This window comes from Ceratotherium simum, chromosome 39 (assembly GCF_057802395.1).
Source record: "Ceratotherium simum simum isolate JZ-2026a chromosome 39, ASM5780239v1, whole genome shotgun sequence".
Lineage (NCBI taxonomy): Eukaryota > Metazoa > Chordata > Mammalia > Perissodactyla > Rhinocerotidae > Ceratotherium > Ceratotherium simum.
In genome coordinates this window covers 1,419,760-1,434,853 of record NC_141938.1, presented here as the reverse complement: position 1 = coordinate 1,434,853, position 15,094 = coordinate 1,419,760, and the positions used below count along the sequence as shown (strand labels likewise).

Below are 15,094 nucleotides of genomic sequence, written 5' to 3'. Positions count from 1 at the left end.
TTGGGCAGGAATCCAGGCCCCCCCGCCCCTGCTTCCTGCCTCTCGAGCTCTGGTAGCTAACTAGAATCCAGCTGGCTGGCGCCACAGATCCGGACCAGGGACAACTGAGTCCTCTTTTCCCCTCCGGGGGACCCTCGGGGTAAGCCGCTGACAGGCAGGCGGGGTGGGAGGGGGTGCTGCCCCCCAGGGGGCCGAGGGGTGGAGGAGGGGCGGTGTTGTATGCCCTCCTCTGCCAGCCGCCCCACCCTGCCTGCCCATCCCCGGGGCACAGCGGCTCCCCGGCACACAGCTCGGTTCTGATCCGTTTCTTCCTCGTCATGGCTGCTCTTCCTCACGTCTCGCTGCCTCGGTCTCCCCCGCATGCTCTCAAGGTTGTGAGCCCAGGTCTCCACTCTCAGCTTCATGTACACCCCGGTTCTCCAAGGGGGGCCCCGCCCCAGGGGCACCACCCTGGCCAGGAACTTGCTAGAAACGCACATTCTCTGGGGAGAGCCAGCACCCCGTGTTTTACCTGGTCCTCCAATGTCTGAACCCCCGCTCTGTGCTCTCCCGTTGTCACCCCAGCCTGTCCTATGGCCTCAACACCATCAACCAGCCAATACTTCCCCAATCTCTTCTTTCCAGTCTGGAATCTCTCAGCACTGTTGTTCCCCCCAAACCCAAAGCCTTTGCAGTGACCCTCCAGGCCCAGTTAGCTCCCTGACCCCACCTCTGCTCCGGCCGCAATAGGTTCTGTCCCAGGCCCTTTGCACCTGTCACTTCCTCTGCACACATCTTCTGCCCACCAGCTATCCATATGGTCACTTCCTCTGCTCCCTCGCCTCCTTCAGGCTTTTGTTCAAATGTAACTATCCTGTGTATGGAACGGCCCCTGCACAAGGCAGGGATCACTGCACTGTTTCATGCACGGCCCTATCCCCAGCTTCTAGAATAGGGCTGGCACACAACAACGAATATTCATTGAATGAATCTCAGACCCCAAACCTGGGAATCCGCCTCCATTCCTCGCCCCTCCTCTCCCCTCCCCGTCACAGGCTCCATCAGCAGCTCCTGTGGGCTCTGCCTCCAAAGCATCTCGCTAACCTGCCCACTCCCCTGGCCCCCGGGCCACCCACCAGGACCAAGCCACCATCTGGCTACACCCGGCTGCCCGTCCCGGCCTCCCTGCCTCGAGGCCCACCCTCCACTCAGTGCTAAGGGATCATTTAATGCGTAGATCTGAGTATTAGCCTTCCCCTTGGCTCTCCACGGGGTCTCGTTCCTCACCAAGGCCTGGAGGCCGCGGCTGACCTGGGGCCACCCGCTCTCCAATCTGCCCTCCCCCCATCGTCGAACCTGAGCCTTTGCCTGGGCTGTTCCCTCTGCCTGGAACGCCCTCCCAGGGTCCCTGCACACCTGCCGCAGTTTCTCCCTGTCCAGGGCTCCACCCCAGGTCAGCCAGCAGAGCGACCTGCCCCGGCCGCCCCAAGCCCTCCCGCGCCCCCCGAGCCCTCCCGCGCCCTCCGAGCCCTCCCGCACCCTCCGAGCCCTGGCTGTAATTCACAGCTTTCAGCTGCACTGAAATGACCTGCTCCCATCAGCAGGCCGGCGTCAGCCCTCCCCACCAGACCGTGAGCCCCCAGGGCAGGGACCCGCACAGGCTCACAAGACATCAAGATCAGAGCGCAACACGGGCAAGACACCCCCAGGACTCAGTCTCCCGCGAGAAATGGGAACGTAACTCCCCAGGGCAGCCCTGCGTGGCCCCCGCGCCCAGCCTTCAGGACCCCCCCACCGCCTCACCAGAGCCCCGACCAGAGGGCACACGGGGCACTGGCGGTGCATCACAGAAGTTTACAACTCTCCGGTCGGGGCAGGAGGAACATTCCCACCACCTTGTGTCTCCCCCCCTCCCACCCCATCTCCCGGCCACAGTCACGCTCCGGAGAGGCCCTGACCCCAGGACACCCCCTCCCCAGCTCTCCCCGATGGAGTTGAACTGGTTAGTGGCTGGTTAATACTGGAGGGGTGGCCGGACGCCAGGCTCCAGGGGCAGCCGACCTGAGCCTGGATCCTGACTCGGCCTTTTACGTGCGTGTGACCCAGAGCCAGGCCCCCGGCCCCGCTCCAGGGCCCCCAACTCCTGGCACCCGCAGGGCTCTGGTAGGACAGGAGTCCACTATACCATAAGCCCGCATGGGAGCCCCCCAGGGGCTGTCCACAGCACGGCGTGTCTCCTCCCTCCTCCCGGGCTGTACCCCGGGCTGCTGGGACCCCAGCAGGAGTCCCCGGGCCTCTCCCCCGTCCCCACCCCCCTCGGGGACCCCAACCAGCCTCATGGCTTTAGACACCGTCTATACCATGACCTGCCACATTCGAGCCCCGGCCCTGCCTCTCTCCCCACCATCTCCACCTCTGTCGGGGTCTCCACATCACCCACAGCCTGACCAGACCAAAACAAAGACCCCCTATCCGCCCATGGTCCCACCCTCCTCCCCGGCCCTTGGGCCAAGACCCCAGCAGTCAAAATCCTTGGTCCCTGCTTCCCTCACCCCACATCCAGTTCAGGAGTAAGCCCTGGGCTGCACCTCCAGAGCACTCCAGCGTCCGTCTGTCCCTCCGTCCTCAGCAGCTGTCCCTCCAGTCCTGGGCATCCCTGTCCCCCTCGGACGGCCCTGACTCTTTCCAAAGCCCTCCAGTCCCTCATAGCCCACAGTCCGGGCTCCCCTGGCAGCCAGAGGGCCCTCCTGAAAAAGTTACGGTATAATATATATAGATAACAACATTTATCATTTTAACCACTTTTAAGTGTACAATTCAGTGGCATTAATTACATTCTCAATGCTGTGCCACCACCGCCAGGATCTGTCTTCAAACTTTCTATCACCCCAAACAGAAACTGTACCCATAAGCAAGACCTCCCTCTCCCCTCCCCAGCCCCTGGCAACCATGAATCTGCATCCGTCTCTATGGACTTGCCTGTTCTGGACCTTTCCTATAAAGGGAATCTCACAACCTGTGGCCTTTTGTGACTGTCTCCTTTCACCGCACATCACGTTTTCAAGGTTCACTCAGGTTGTAGCATGTATCAGAGCCTCACTCCTTTTTACGGCCCAATAACACTCCGCTGTACGGATGGACCACATCTTGTGTGTGTGTTCATCACTGATGGACACTTGGGTTGTTTCCACAGAGGCGTCTTTTTTTTTTGCTGAGGAAGACGGTCCCTGAGCTAACATCCACGCCCATCTTCCTCTGTTTTGTATGTGGGACGCTGCCTCAGGGTGGCTTGACAGGCGGTGCGTAGGCCCGCGCCTGGGATCCAAACCTGTGAACCCCGGGCCGCCAAAGTGGAGTGTGTGAACTTAACCAGGACGTCACGGGGCTGGCCCCCACAGAGGTATCTTTTTAAAGACGTCGCCACCTCGCTGCCCCGCTCCACGCCCTGCGCTGGCTCCCGCTCCATGGCCATGAACCAGGCACGCTCCGACTCCTGCCCCTCCCCCTGCTCCCGCCACCCGCTTCCCACCACTCGACCTCGGCCTGTGTCCCCAGCTCTGTGCCCCTTAGATCTCAGCTCAGAGGTGCCCTCCTCGGACACGCGGGCGGGCGCCTTGCAGCCAGCGCCTGCATCCCGGCACCCTGCCACCCCATCACCCGCGTGTCTCCGCCTTCTCTTGGTAACACGGGTACCTCATCCAGCAGCTGCACAAGGAGAGGGATTCACACGTGAGACACTTGGGGCCACATGTGGAAGCTGGTGCATGCAGTGTCCCCTCCCTCCACTGTCACCTCCGATCCCGTCACTGCCCTGTGACCCGCCTTGTCCACCCGTGCATTTCCTTTGTAGCCCCAGGAGGACAGAAGCTCCCGAGGCCGTCTCCCGGCACCGACACGCAGTGGGTCCTCAGACAAATATTTACCCAGTGAACACAAGGTGAGTGGGGTGGGGCAGCTGGACACGGGTGTGTGCCCTGCGACCCGGGGGCCGAGCCTGGCCCACACGGCTGGGTACCACTGCCTCAGGGGCGCAGGAGCAGCCCAGGGCTGCCTGCCACTCCCTGCAGCCCCTCCTGGAGCAGCTCCCCCAGGAAGCCCCAGGCACCCCCAGCACCAGCCCCAGCGCAGGAGCTGGGCACTGCAGCTTCTGTTCCTCCCTTCCTGCCTGATCGCGTGCCCACCCTGCCCTGGAGCGTGTCACCTGCTACCTGGTGTCCCCCTAGGCGGGGAGGCCAGGCATGGGTCGCTGGGACCACTGGGAAACCCAGGCCGACCACCCCTGAGGCCCTGGGAGGGGGGTGTTATGGACTGAATTCTGTTCCCTCCAAACAGATGTGCTGGAGTCCTGTCCCCCGGGACCTGAGAACAGGACCTGACGGAGAGGGTCTATAAGAGAGGTGGTCCGGTCAAAGTGAGGTCCTTGGGGGTGGGCTCTGATCCAACATGACCACTGTCCTTATCAAAAGGGGACATTTAGACCCAGACACACACGCAGGGAGGACCCACGAGGAGACGGAGGCAGAGATGGCGCGCCGAGGATGGCCGGCAGCCCCCAGACGCCGGGGGAGAGGCCAGCCCAGGTCCTCCTCAGAGCCCCAGAAGGAGCCACGCCTGCACCCCGACCTCGGACTTCTGGCTTCCAGAACCGTGCGACGATGGGTGTCTGTCGTCAAAGCCGCCCCGTCTGGGGTGCTCCTCACAGCAGACTGGCAGGGGGTCGGCACGCGGGGGCAGGAGGCGGGGCAGGGCCCTGAGCTGCACAACCTCGGGGAACCTTCACAAACGCCGGACCTCAGTGGATCCTCCTGGGGACTCGGTGAGGGGCGGTACCCACGGCTCACAGCTGAGCCCAGGGAGGCCCCGGGGCGCCCAGTGGCTGGGCGGGAGCTGGGGAGACGGGGGCAGGGAGAGCCCCTGGTCCAGGGCCCCCCCAGCCTGCACGCTGGAGCATCCTCAGAGCTGGACACCCCGGAGGCGCTGCCCCCCAGGCCGGGTGAGCCCGCACCATGGCCGTCCCCACCTCTAGCTCTCCCCGGGAAATAGGGCTCGGCGATGGGGGCTGGACCCGGCGTGTCTGATCCCCAGGCCGTGTGGCTGCCCACTGGCCGGCCCACCCGCCTCTGTGTTTGCGACCCAGCTCCCATCAGTCTCAAGTCAAGGGGGGGTGCAGCGGGGGCCCGGGGGCGGGCAACGCGGCCCGGCTCTGTCCTCAGGCGCCCTGGGACGGGCAGGGAGGGTGACAGGAGGAGAGCCGGCTGCTGGAGGAGAGGGGGCGCCTCTAGCCTGCCCTAGAGTGCCGTTGCCACGGCAACCCTCTGCTTGAGTGGGTGAGAGTCTGAATGCCTGGGGGGGCACCCACAGGGGGGCTCTGGGTCCCTCCCACCCCACCCCTCCAGACAAGAGTCTCCTGTCTGTTGCCCTCAACCCAGCTAACAGAGTCCTCCCTAAACCCAGTGGCCTGAGGGCCCAGCTGCACAGACCCACCTCCTCCAGGAAGCCCTCAGGCATGGCAAAGTGGGGACGGGAAGGCTCTGGGAGAGGACTTGGCTCCTGGGTCTGAATCCACTGTGTGGTCTCAGGCAGGGCTCTAGGCCTCTCTGAGCCCACTTCCCCATCTCTCCTGGAGGACTAACAGATTACCTGAGAGAGACGGAGCGAGTGCCCAGAGTCTGGGAAGGGGACTGTGGCTCAGGGAGGGCAGGGCCCTGCAGAACCTTCCGCCCCACCCCATCTTCCCCGGTCTCAGCAGAGGCAGCGGGTCCGCCAGGCGCTCAGAGCCCTACACCCTGGACCCTCTCTTCCTCTCGCCGCCATCCAACCCCAGCTCCTGCTTCAGAATCTGGGCACCTCTCCCCGGCCCGGCCCCATTGGCTCCCCTTGGACCAGCTGGCACCCGCGCCCAGGTCTCCAGGCTCCCGCCCTCACTGCCCAGTCTGTTCCCCCCACAGCGGCCAGAGGGCGCCTGTGAGCACCCGAGCAGGGCAAGTCCCCCTGTGGCTCAGACCCTCCGTGGCTCACACCTCACCCAGAGCAGAAGCCAAGCCCTCGCTCTCCCACGAGGCCCTGCTCGCTCCGCCTCGCCCCTCCCTGCCCACTCCTCCTCAGTCACTCAGCTTCCAAAGCTCCAGGCCCAGACCCACCTCAGGGCCTTTGCACAGGCTGTTCCCTCCTCCCCAGACACCTGCACAGCTCCTCCCTGGCCTCCCTCAGGGCCTGCTTGGGAGGCACTGCTGGCCCCAGCGCTCCCACAGCCCGTCCTGGCCTCCCACGGCACTCGTGGCTGGCACCCCCGCCATGCATGTTACTTATCTGCTTAATATCTCCCTCCCACTAGGTGCTGGCATCACGGGGTGGGGGGGACATGTCTTACAAGTTTTAAAATGTCACTCCATGGGGGCAGTTCAAAGCATCCTGTCCGCCCCATGTCTCCCTCCTGGTCTCGCCCATCTATCCGCCACTCCAGCCCCATCCGATTCTCACCCTGCGGCTAGAGTAATCTTTCAAAATGAGAACCCAGTTACGTCCTCCCTGCCTACACCCCTCTGTGGCTCCCTACTGCCTCAGACGCCCTAACGTGGTGTCTCAAACCCAGGTCTCCTGCCACCTCCTCATCACCTTGTCTGCTCTGGCCTCCCACGGTGCCTGTCCCCCCACACACCTCCCTCCCTCTCTCACACACACAGTGTCAGGGCTCCCGCCTCTGACCCCCCTCCTGCAAAAGGCTCTGCCCGTGGGACTGCACTGGCCTCTCCTGCACCCACACTCACAGCACGCCGGGCCTCATCTGGCTCCCTTAGCTGGACCTGGACTCTGCTGTTGACCGTCCTTTCCTCCGAGCTGGGGCCCCGCAGGGAGAGTTCCACCCAGGCCGGCCTGGCTCTCTGGTGCAGGCCTAGCTCCGGGCAAGGGGCGGGTACTTGTCACTTTTTTTTACCAAACAAAGACAAAGCAGACCCAGAGAACAGCGGACAGCTGTCACAAGTGCTCTGGAGGAAAACAGGCCCAAAGAGGAGAGAGTGTGTGGCGGACATGTGTGGGTGCAGGTATAGCCGGGGCGGTCGGGGAGCACTTCACCAGGAAGCTGACGTTTTAGCAGCGGTCTCAAGGAGGTGACCGTCCAAGTATCAGAGAAAGGGTAGCCCAGGGAGCAGACACAGCACGTGCAAAGGCCCTGAGGTAGGAATGTGCTGGAGAGTGGCTGCGGCCCAAGGAGCGAGGGGGAGAGCAGGGGAGAGCGGGAAGAGGCGAGGGCAGGTTTACGGGGCAGAGGGAGCAGGGCCGGAGGGCAGAGGGGAGGACTTGGGCTTCTTCTCCAAGTGAGACAGGAGCCATGGAGGTCCTGGGCACAGGAGAGATGGGACCGACTCAGTGCTCAGGCTGCTTCTGCTGCCAGGGTTTTGGGGGAGATGAGACTGGGGGGGCAGGGGGAGGGCTGCTGAGAGCGGTGGGCGCTCCCACCCCACCCGCCTTTTCTCTCTGTCCACCCAGCTGTCAAAGCCAGAAACCCGCAGTCTCTCCCAGCCCTGCTCTCGGCCACCGCCCATCATCCACAAACCACATCAACTGCATCCCGAAAACCACGCCAGCCGCCTCCAAGGTCAGGCCCCCTGCAGCCTTCCCCTTGACCCCCAGAGGCTCCCGCCACTGGCCCCCTTCCCGCCTCTGCAGTCCCTCCCTGTGGCAGCCAGAGGGGGCTCAGGCTGGACCTTCCCACCGCCTCGTGGGTCTTGACCATCACAGGCCCTTTGGACGGCAGAAATGCCAGCTCACGGTGCTCTGGCCCCAAGACCAGCCTCCAGCCTCGTCGCTCCACACCCGGAATGGTCTTTGCTCCTCAGGGTGGCCCCTCCACTTTATCCCTCCTCCCCCGCTCAGGCCCTGCTGGGGAGCCCCCTCCTCCAGGAAGCCCGCCCTGACTCGCAGGCGGGCCAGGCGCCTCCTCCGCGCTCCCCACCAGGTGGGTCGGTACCAGGGTGGCCCATGGTGTGCTTCCACGTCTCACGGTCAGTGTCTGGCCCTGAGCCTCACGCGCTGGGTGCTGCAGAGCAGAGCTGAGAACACTCACAGGAGCCAGGCCCGAGGCCAAGGGCAGAGGGCGGAAGGCGGCTCTGGGCCTCCAGACACTGTCGGGGGCGGGGGGATGCAGAGACAGCAGTGGGGGACGGTGCCCAGCAGGCAAGAAGGAAGGGGCCCTGGGCATCGCAGCCTTAGCCCCAGGGTCCTGGGGTCGAATCCGGCCCTGCCCCCTTCAGGCCCCACGTTCCTCCTCTGCATTCTCTGCCCTCTGGAAACAGGACGGAAGCCTCCCGAGGTGGCTGTGGGGCTCAGAGATATATCCAGTGATTCCACGCAGCCTTGCTCGAGCGCCTACTGTGTGCCAGCTGCTGCGCCAGGTGCTGGAGAGACCGCCGTGGGCAGCTAGACACCAAGAGCACCGAACAGGTGGATTCTGTGGTGCTGTGGTGCACTGGTGTTGTGGAGGAGGAGGAGCCGTGTGTGTGTGTGTGTGTGTGTGTGTGTGCGCGTGCAGTTTTCAATAGGGTGAGGAATGAGGAAAAAAAGCCGGGGGTGTGTGTGTGTGTGTGTGTGTGTGTGTGTGCGCGCGTGCAGTTTTCAATAGGGTGAGGAATGAGGAAAAAAAGCCGGGTGTGTGTGTGTGTGTGTGTGTGTGTGTGTGTGTGTGTGTGTGCAGTTTTCAATAGGGTGAGGAATGAGGAAAAAAAGCCGGACACCTCCACAGAGCCCTGCGAAAGTGAGGAACGAGCCATACCCAGGGAGGAGAACAGTGTTCCAGGCTGAGGGCACAGCCCGTGCAAAGGCCCTGGGGCTGGCCCGGGCCTGCACATTTGAGGACCAGTGAGGAGGCCGGTGTGACTGCTGGGGAGTGAGAACAAGGGAGAGGAAGGAGGTGAGAGCAGGGGGGGACGGGGACAGACTGCACCGGACTCACCACGTACTTAAGTGTACAAGCACGTCCCAAACGGGGCTGCCTGTCTGCTGATGTGGGCACATCCATGGTACCCCAGCCTCCACCACTAGGGACAACTGGGGGCGCTCTGGGGCGAGCTGGCTGCCTATGGCCGGGCCACCACTGTTTTCGTCCACCCCAGGGCCGAGGAGAGGCAGAGGAGGACTGCAGTGGCTCTTCAGAGCAGTCGGCCGCCGGGTCTGCGCTGGTTGTCACTGCGGGGAGGCGATTCCCCAGCCGTGTGGCAATGCCTGCAAACAGTTCCAGGTATCACGCCGAGGGAGGGACGAGGCACGGCATCCAGAGGGTGGAGGCCAGGCCGCCAGAGGGCCCACAACACAGGCTGCCCCGCAGAGCAAGCCCCAGCTGGAGCCCCTGCCCCGGGCCCTCCACTGCGGCACCTCCTCCCCACCGCAAAGGCAGCACCCACCTGCCTTCCCGGCCCGCCCAGTCCTGACTTGCTAGGGATTTTAGTCCCTCAGGGAGGGGCCTTGGCTATTTGTAGCTTGGGGCGGGGGGCAGGGCTGTTTTTAACCTGCACATCATTTTACTGCAATTTTCACCTTCCCCAAATTTTGGAGTTGGGAGGAGGGACTTCTGCTTGGCCAGCTGCCTGGGCCAGGGCAGACAGAACAAGGGTGAGGGGCCCATCCCACGGGAACAGGCTGGGTCAATGTCCCGGGAAGGAGGGGCTGCTCAGGCTTGACCCTGGGGCTCCTACCCCCTGGCAAGGGCGGGGGCCCCCACGTTCCCCCTCTGAGGTCTAAACCCCGGCGCACACAGCCCCGCAGACAGCCTTGCACCTGGAGCACCCATGGGCACCATGCGGCCACCTCGAAGAGGCCCCACAGGTGTGCACCTGGGACAGGCACAGCGCCGGCCTGGTCCGGCCCGCAGTGGGCAGCCCTCCAGCCCCCCAAGTGGGCCGGGTCAATGGGCAGCCCTCACTGTGCACAGCCAGGGAGCCACCTAAGGCTCTCCGGTCCTTTGAGATAAGACTTCCTGAGCAACTACTGTCCGCCAGGTAGGAGTCTAGGCCCCTAGCATCCGAAAGCAGACCCAACGACAAATTCCCTGAGCGCCTGGGTCCTGGCCACAGAGACGGACCACAAACAGGCATGATACGTCAGGAAATTCCAGAGTGTGCGAGAGGCCGTCCGTTGGGAGCCTAGCAGGCCGCTAGAATTTTAAACGGGCTGCATGGGGCAAAGGTTACTGGGGAGGTGACGTTTGAAGCGAGTGAGGGAGCAAAAGTCTTGCAGATGTCTGGGTGAGGGTCCCAGGTGGCAGGAGCAGCCAGTACAAAGGCCCCGGGGTAGAATCGTGCTCAGCATGTTGGACAGACAGCAAAGAGACAGGGCGCAAGGCGGACAAGGTGACAGGGAAGATGGTGCAGGGCCAGACCGTGCTGGGACTGCAGTGGGGCTGGGACGCAGGCGCTGCTGCCCTGTGAGTTTGGGGCTGCCCCTCCCCAGCTGGGACCCTGGCCGCTCTAGACAGGGAGACACAAGCCTTCTCCCCAACTCCTATGGTACGAGCCCCCTGACTGAAATCACGTTTGTGTCGCTAGATTGTAAGCTCCCTGAGGACAGAACCAGAGCACTGTCCCCACAGCGTCCCCAACACTTTGCTAGTGTTCACGGATTGCGTGGAGAGGGCACCCAGCCTCACTCCAGGAAGCCCTGCATACACACACCCAGGCACACGCCTGCAGGTGCACACGAGATGCAGACAGCTGCTCACACTTGGAGAGACACACACACACACACACACACACACACACATGGTCTGCTTCTCTGCAAAACTCACCAACACCAGCACCCAGGAGACCAGCCTGCTGGACATGTGGCCACACGCCGGCTCGGCCAGGTCACCGACCAAATCACACCAAGACAGATGACCACAGGTCACCGCAGGCAGGCCCCAGTCCCACACCCAGGGAAGCCCACCTCTGGAGCCCCTCCCCCGCCTCCCCACGGAGGGACCTGGAGGAGGGAAGTGTCTGGCGTCTGGAAACCGGATCCTCGAGAGGAGCCACACAGAAACTAGAGCCCCCCGTGTCCTTGGCCACGCGTCTGGCTGGAGAAGCAGGAGCGGGCAGAGACCTGGCTCCAGCTCCCCATGGCCCGCAGGCGGAGATGGCGCGGACGCTCCTCCTGTTCCCCAGGAAGGGTGCCGGCTCCGGGGCGGAGCAGCACAGCCCCCCCTTGCACCCCCGCGCCCGATGCCCACGCTGGAGCTGAGGCGCACGCTCTCCCGCCAGCCTGGGATGGACGGCAAAGCCGCACCGCCAGGAGCCCAGACCGCTGGACGCACAGACACCAGAGCAGCCGGGGCGCCGCCGGCCCCTCCCCCAGGCGCCCCAGAAGGGGCTCCCCAGGGCCGGCTGGAAATGGAAACCGGGCTTCCAGTCTCCCGCCTGCCACCGCCCGCCTGCAGGCCCCACGGCCCAGGTGCCCGGTTCCCAGCTCCCGCCTCCCCCGACCCTGGGCCCTCTCCACGCCCAAGGGCAGGGTCAGGCGCGATGGGCCTTAGCCGGCGCCCGCGGGGGGAGAGGGGGCCTAGCGGGGGCCCGGAGCGCAAGAGCGACACGCCACGGGAGGTCGCGGAGGGAGAGGAGGAGGAAGGCAAGGCGGCCGCGCCAGCAGGAGGGCCGCGCTCACACGCGCGCACGTCTGCGGCTCCGGCACGGGTGCCACTGCCGCCAGCCAGGGACCGAATCAGTTCCCTTTTCCGCTTTCCACATGATTTTTCATCTCTGTAATTAATGGGCAAGTCAGTTCTGAACCGCAGGGCAGGCAAATTGCTAGTTAGGAAAATCACAGATAATTTTCTCGATATGATAATGAAGGTTGTATTCCTTCTCTTATTCTCCTTGTTTTTATCCTACTTGTAAGTAATAAATTCGGCATTAGTGGGAGAAAAAGGGGAGGAAGGAGAAGTCACCTGCCCCCACAGCTGGGGCCTGACCCAGGCCCAGCCCGAGTCCTCAGCCCCCGGCCACGAGCAGACGCAGAAGATGAGACGGGGATCTACCCAGTGATCAAGTCAGGGTGCCGCGCCTACGAGAGCAGGTGGAGGGCAGGGCAGCCGCCGGGCTGTGAGCGGCCCAGAGGCTGGGTCTGGAGAGCGAGCAGAGACCAACACGCAGCATCGAGGTCCACGGGCCAAGCAGACATCCACCCTCAGGTGTCCTCACACCTGTCCCCACTCTGTCCAACTCTTCTCCACGGCGACTCCATAGCAGCTAAGCCAACAGGGCAACCAGACGGGGTGGGGGGGGGGAGAGGCGGAGAGGCGACCAGCCATCTTGGCAGCCATTTTGAACCCCTCCCCCTGCTCCCCCAGGCACACCACATGTTTGGATGTGGGCAGACAATCCCAGGCTCGGGGTCTGGCAGAAGCCGGGAGGAAAGGGGGCCCTGCCTCCAGGCTGGGATGGAGGGGCCCCCACGCAGCTGCCATGGCTGGGGGGGGGGACGAGAAGGTACAGTGAGGTGCTGGGCAGGGACGGGGCTGAGTGCTGACATAGACGGGAAGAGTAGGGACAGGGATGTGCGCAGGGACTGGCGCGGGCAGGGTGCCGTCTCCAGATGCATGCCAGGGGTGCACTGGAGTAAGGCCTCTGGGGCGTTTGGTGGCCACAGCTGGAGCACACGCAGCACTCCCCACCCTCTTCTGGCCCGGACCCCTGTCCCGGCACCCTCAGATGGCAGGGTGACAGTCGAAACCCCGTAGCTCTACCCAATGAACGTTCACCTGGGGGAGGGGGAGGGCTCTCGCTCTCAAAGCCCGAATCCGGGTGGATCAAACCCGACAGCTTGCCATGCTTAACCGGGTACCACTGAGAAAGGATGCTGCCGGCCTGCACCCCTCCTCCTCCTCCTGACAGCGGCGCCCCCCGGGCTGCAGCCGGCCCGACACTCAGACAGACCCCGCATCCCCCGCGCCTGTTCCTCCCGGAGAAAAACAACCCCCAGCCCAGCATCCTCCGGTGCCAGCCCCCAAGACGGCTCCTTCGGGGGCCGGGGCCCGCGCGCGGCGCGCACACGCACCGTCTCCGCTCACACCCAGACACCTACACAAACAGGGCGCCAAGCACCCGCGCGCACACGCACCGGGGACACGCAGGCACCGCCGCGCCGCTTCCCCACAAAGGCTGGCGCGCGCGCGGGCACACGCAGCCACGCGCGGGCACACTCGCGGTCCCCTCCCCCCGCCGAGCACCCGCAGCCGTCCATCCGCACCCCCGCGCCCCGGCGCTCCGTGGGGGCTGCCCCTCCCGGCCCCCTCGCCGGTGGGGGTGAGCAGGCCGCTCCCGACTCCCCTCCCGCTCAGCTGCGGGACCCGGGCTCCAGCATCCCTCCCCCTTCGCGGCCAAGACAGGCCCCGGCTCCCATTCTCCTCCCTAAACCCCCGGCCCGCACACCTGGCCCAGGTGCGGCGTCCCCCTCGCCCCGGGCCCGCACACACTCACCTGTCCAGCGCCGCTCTGGGGTCGGCCCTGCGCGTCTCTCCCGCGGCTCCGCGAACCCGGGCCCCCCGCCCGGCACATCTCCCGGAACCGGGGCGGGGAGGAAGCGGGTGAGGGGTGGCGGGACGAGGGCGGCCTCCGTGTCCCCTCCTTCCCCGGGCCCAGCACCGCCGCCACCAGCCAAAAATTAATTAAAAACAAAAAAGAAAAACCAGATTACACCGCTCCAAAGGCGGCCCCCTCGCGGCGGCGGGGGCTGGGGCCTGGGGGCGAGCGGGTCCGCGCCCCTCCCGGGGAGGGAGGCGGCGGAGGCGGCGGGGCGGGGGCGGCGTCAGAGCTCGGGGGGCTGGGGCGAGGCGGAGCCCCCCGAGGCGGCGCCGGCGGCCGCCCGCATCTCCCCCGCAGCTCCGCGGCCCCGACGGAGGCGGCACGTGTGCGCCCAGGCGACTTCCCAGCCCCCTCGGACGGCGGCGGCGGCCGAGGGCTTAGCGCGGCAGCGGGGCCGCCCCTGCAGCCCCCCGCCGCCCGGCGCCGCTCCGGGGCCCGCGCGGCCCCATCCGCCGGGGCCTCCTCGGCAGACGGCGGGCGGGGCGCCGCAGCGCCTACAGCTCCCGCGCCGACGGCTCGCGCTCCCCGCAGCGGCCGCGGGGGCTCGGGGGGCGCGGCCGGGGGCGCGGCTGGAGGCGGGCGCGGCGGCGCGGCGCCCCGGGGCGGCGGGGGCGCGGGCCGGGCCGTGGGCTCCGCAGGACGCGCGGACCGAGCCGGCGCCGGGCACCAGCAATGACAAGCCGCCTGCTCGGCCCGCTCCCGGCGCACCCGCTCCGGGAGGGGGGCGGCGGGCGCGCGCAAGACCCGGCCCGGACGCCGCCCGGGACCGGCCGCCGCAACCTGCCGGCGCGCGGGGCCGGCGCGAAAACCCGAGCTGGACTGCCCCCTCCGCCTCCGCGGCGCTCTGGAGAGCGGGAGCGGGGAGGCGACGTGCTGGATCCCCGAGTCGGAACGGGCGTGGGGGAGGGGAGGCGGGCGCGAGGAAGACCCGGAGCGGATTTTGCGGGCCGCGAAGGAAGGGAAGGGCGCCGAGCCCGGGAGGGGAGCAACCGGGGAGATCTGGAAGGGGTACGCAAAACCCGGGCTGGACTACACGGAGACGGGAGGCGGGGGAGCTGCGACAGGGCCAAAGGCACCCGGAGCACGCGAATTTCGGGCCGGATTCTTCCTCAGGAGACGGAGTAATGCGTCATGCCTAATGCAGTGGGCACAAGCAAGACCCGGCCTAGAGCTCCCGGACCTGGGCTCGGGGAGGGGCTGCCCCCATCTTCCTGGCAGCGACGTGCGAGGGGGAGGGGCCAAAGGAGGGCCGGACTCGGCCACCGAGGGGTCCGGAGCGCCGGCGGCGCCGAGGCGGGCAGGTAAAAGCGCTTCAGGACCCAGGGGCGCTGCGAAGGGGACGCGCCGAGGCGGCCGCTACCCCGGGAGACCGGCCCTACAATAAAGGGCGGGGAGGCCGCAAAGCCAGGACCGGAGTCCGCGGACGGGACCGCACCCCGACGCAAGATCGCGGGCCACCGGACAACGGCTCGGAGCCGACCGGACAGCAGCGGCGGGGGGCAGTGTTAGGGGGAGGTTAGTATCTATAAACGCCTCAAACGTCTCGCTTTGGGGGGGCGGGGGCG

At 65.8% G+C, this 15,094-nt stretch overlaps 1 protein-coding gene across 4 annotated transcripts in view; it reads right to left on the bottom strand.

The window, feature by feature from the left end:
• The window catches only part of ADGRL1 (adhesion G protein-coupled receptor L1), a 40,986-nt gene extending 26,920 nt beyond the window's left edge, over window positions 1–14,066 (bottom strand). For all 4 annotated transcript variants that reach the window (XM_087425324.1, XM_087425325.1, XM_014796882.2 and 1 more), the window contains exon 1: window positions 13,425–14,066. The gene's annotated coding sequence lies outside the window, so the exon portion shown is untranslated. The remainder of the gene's footprint in view (window positions 1–13,424) is intronic.
• Between the last annotated feature and the right edge of the window lie 1,028 nt (window positions 14,067–15,094).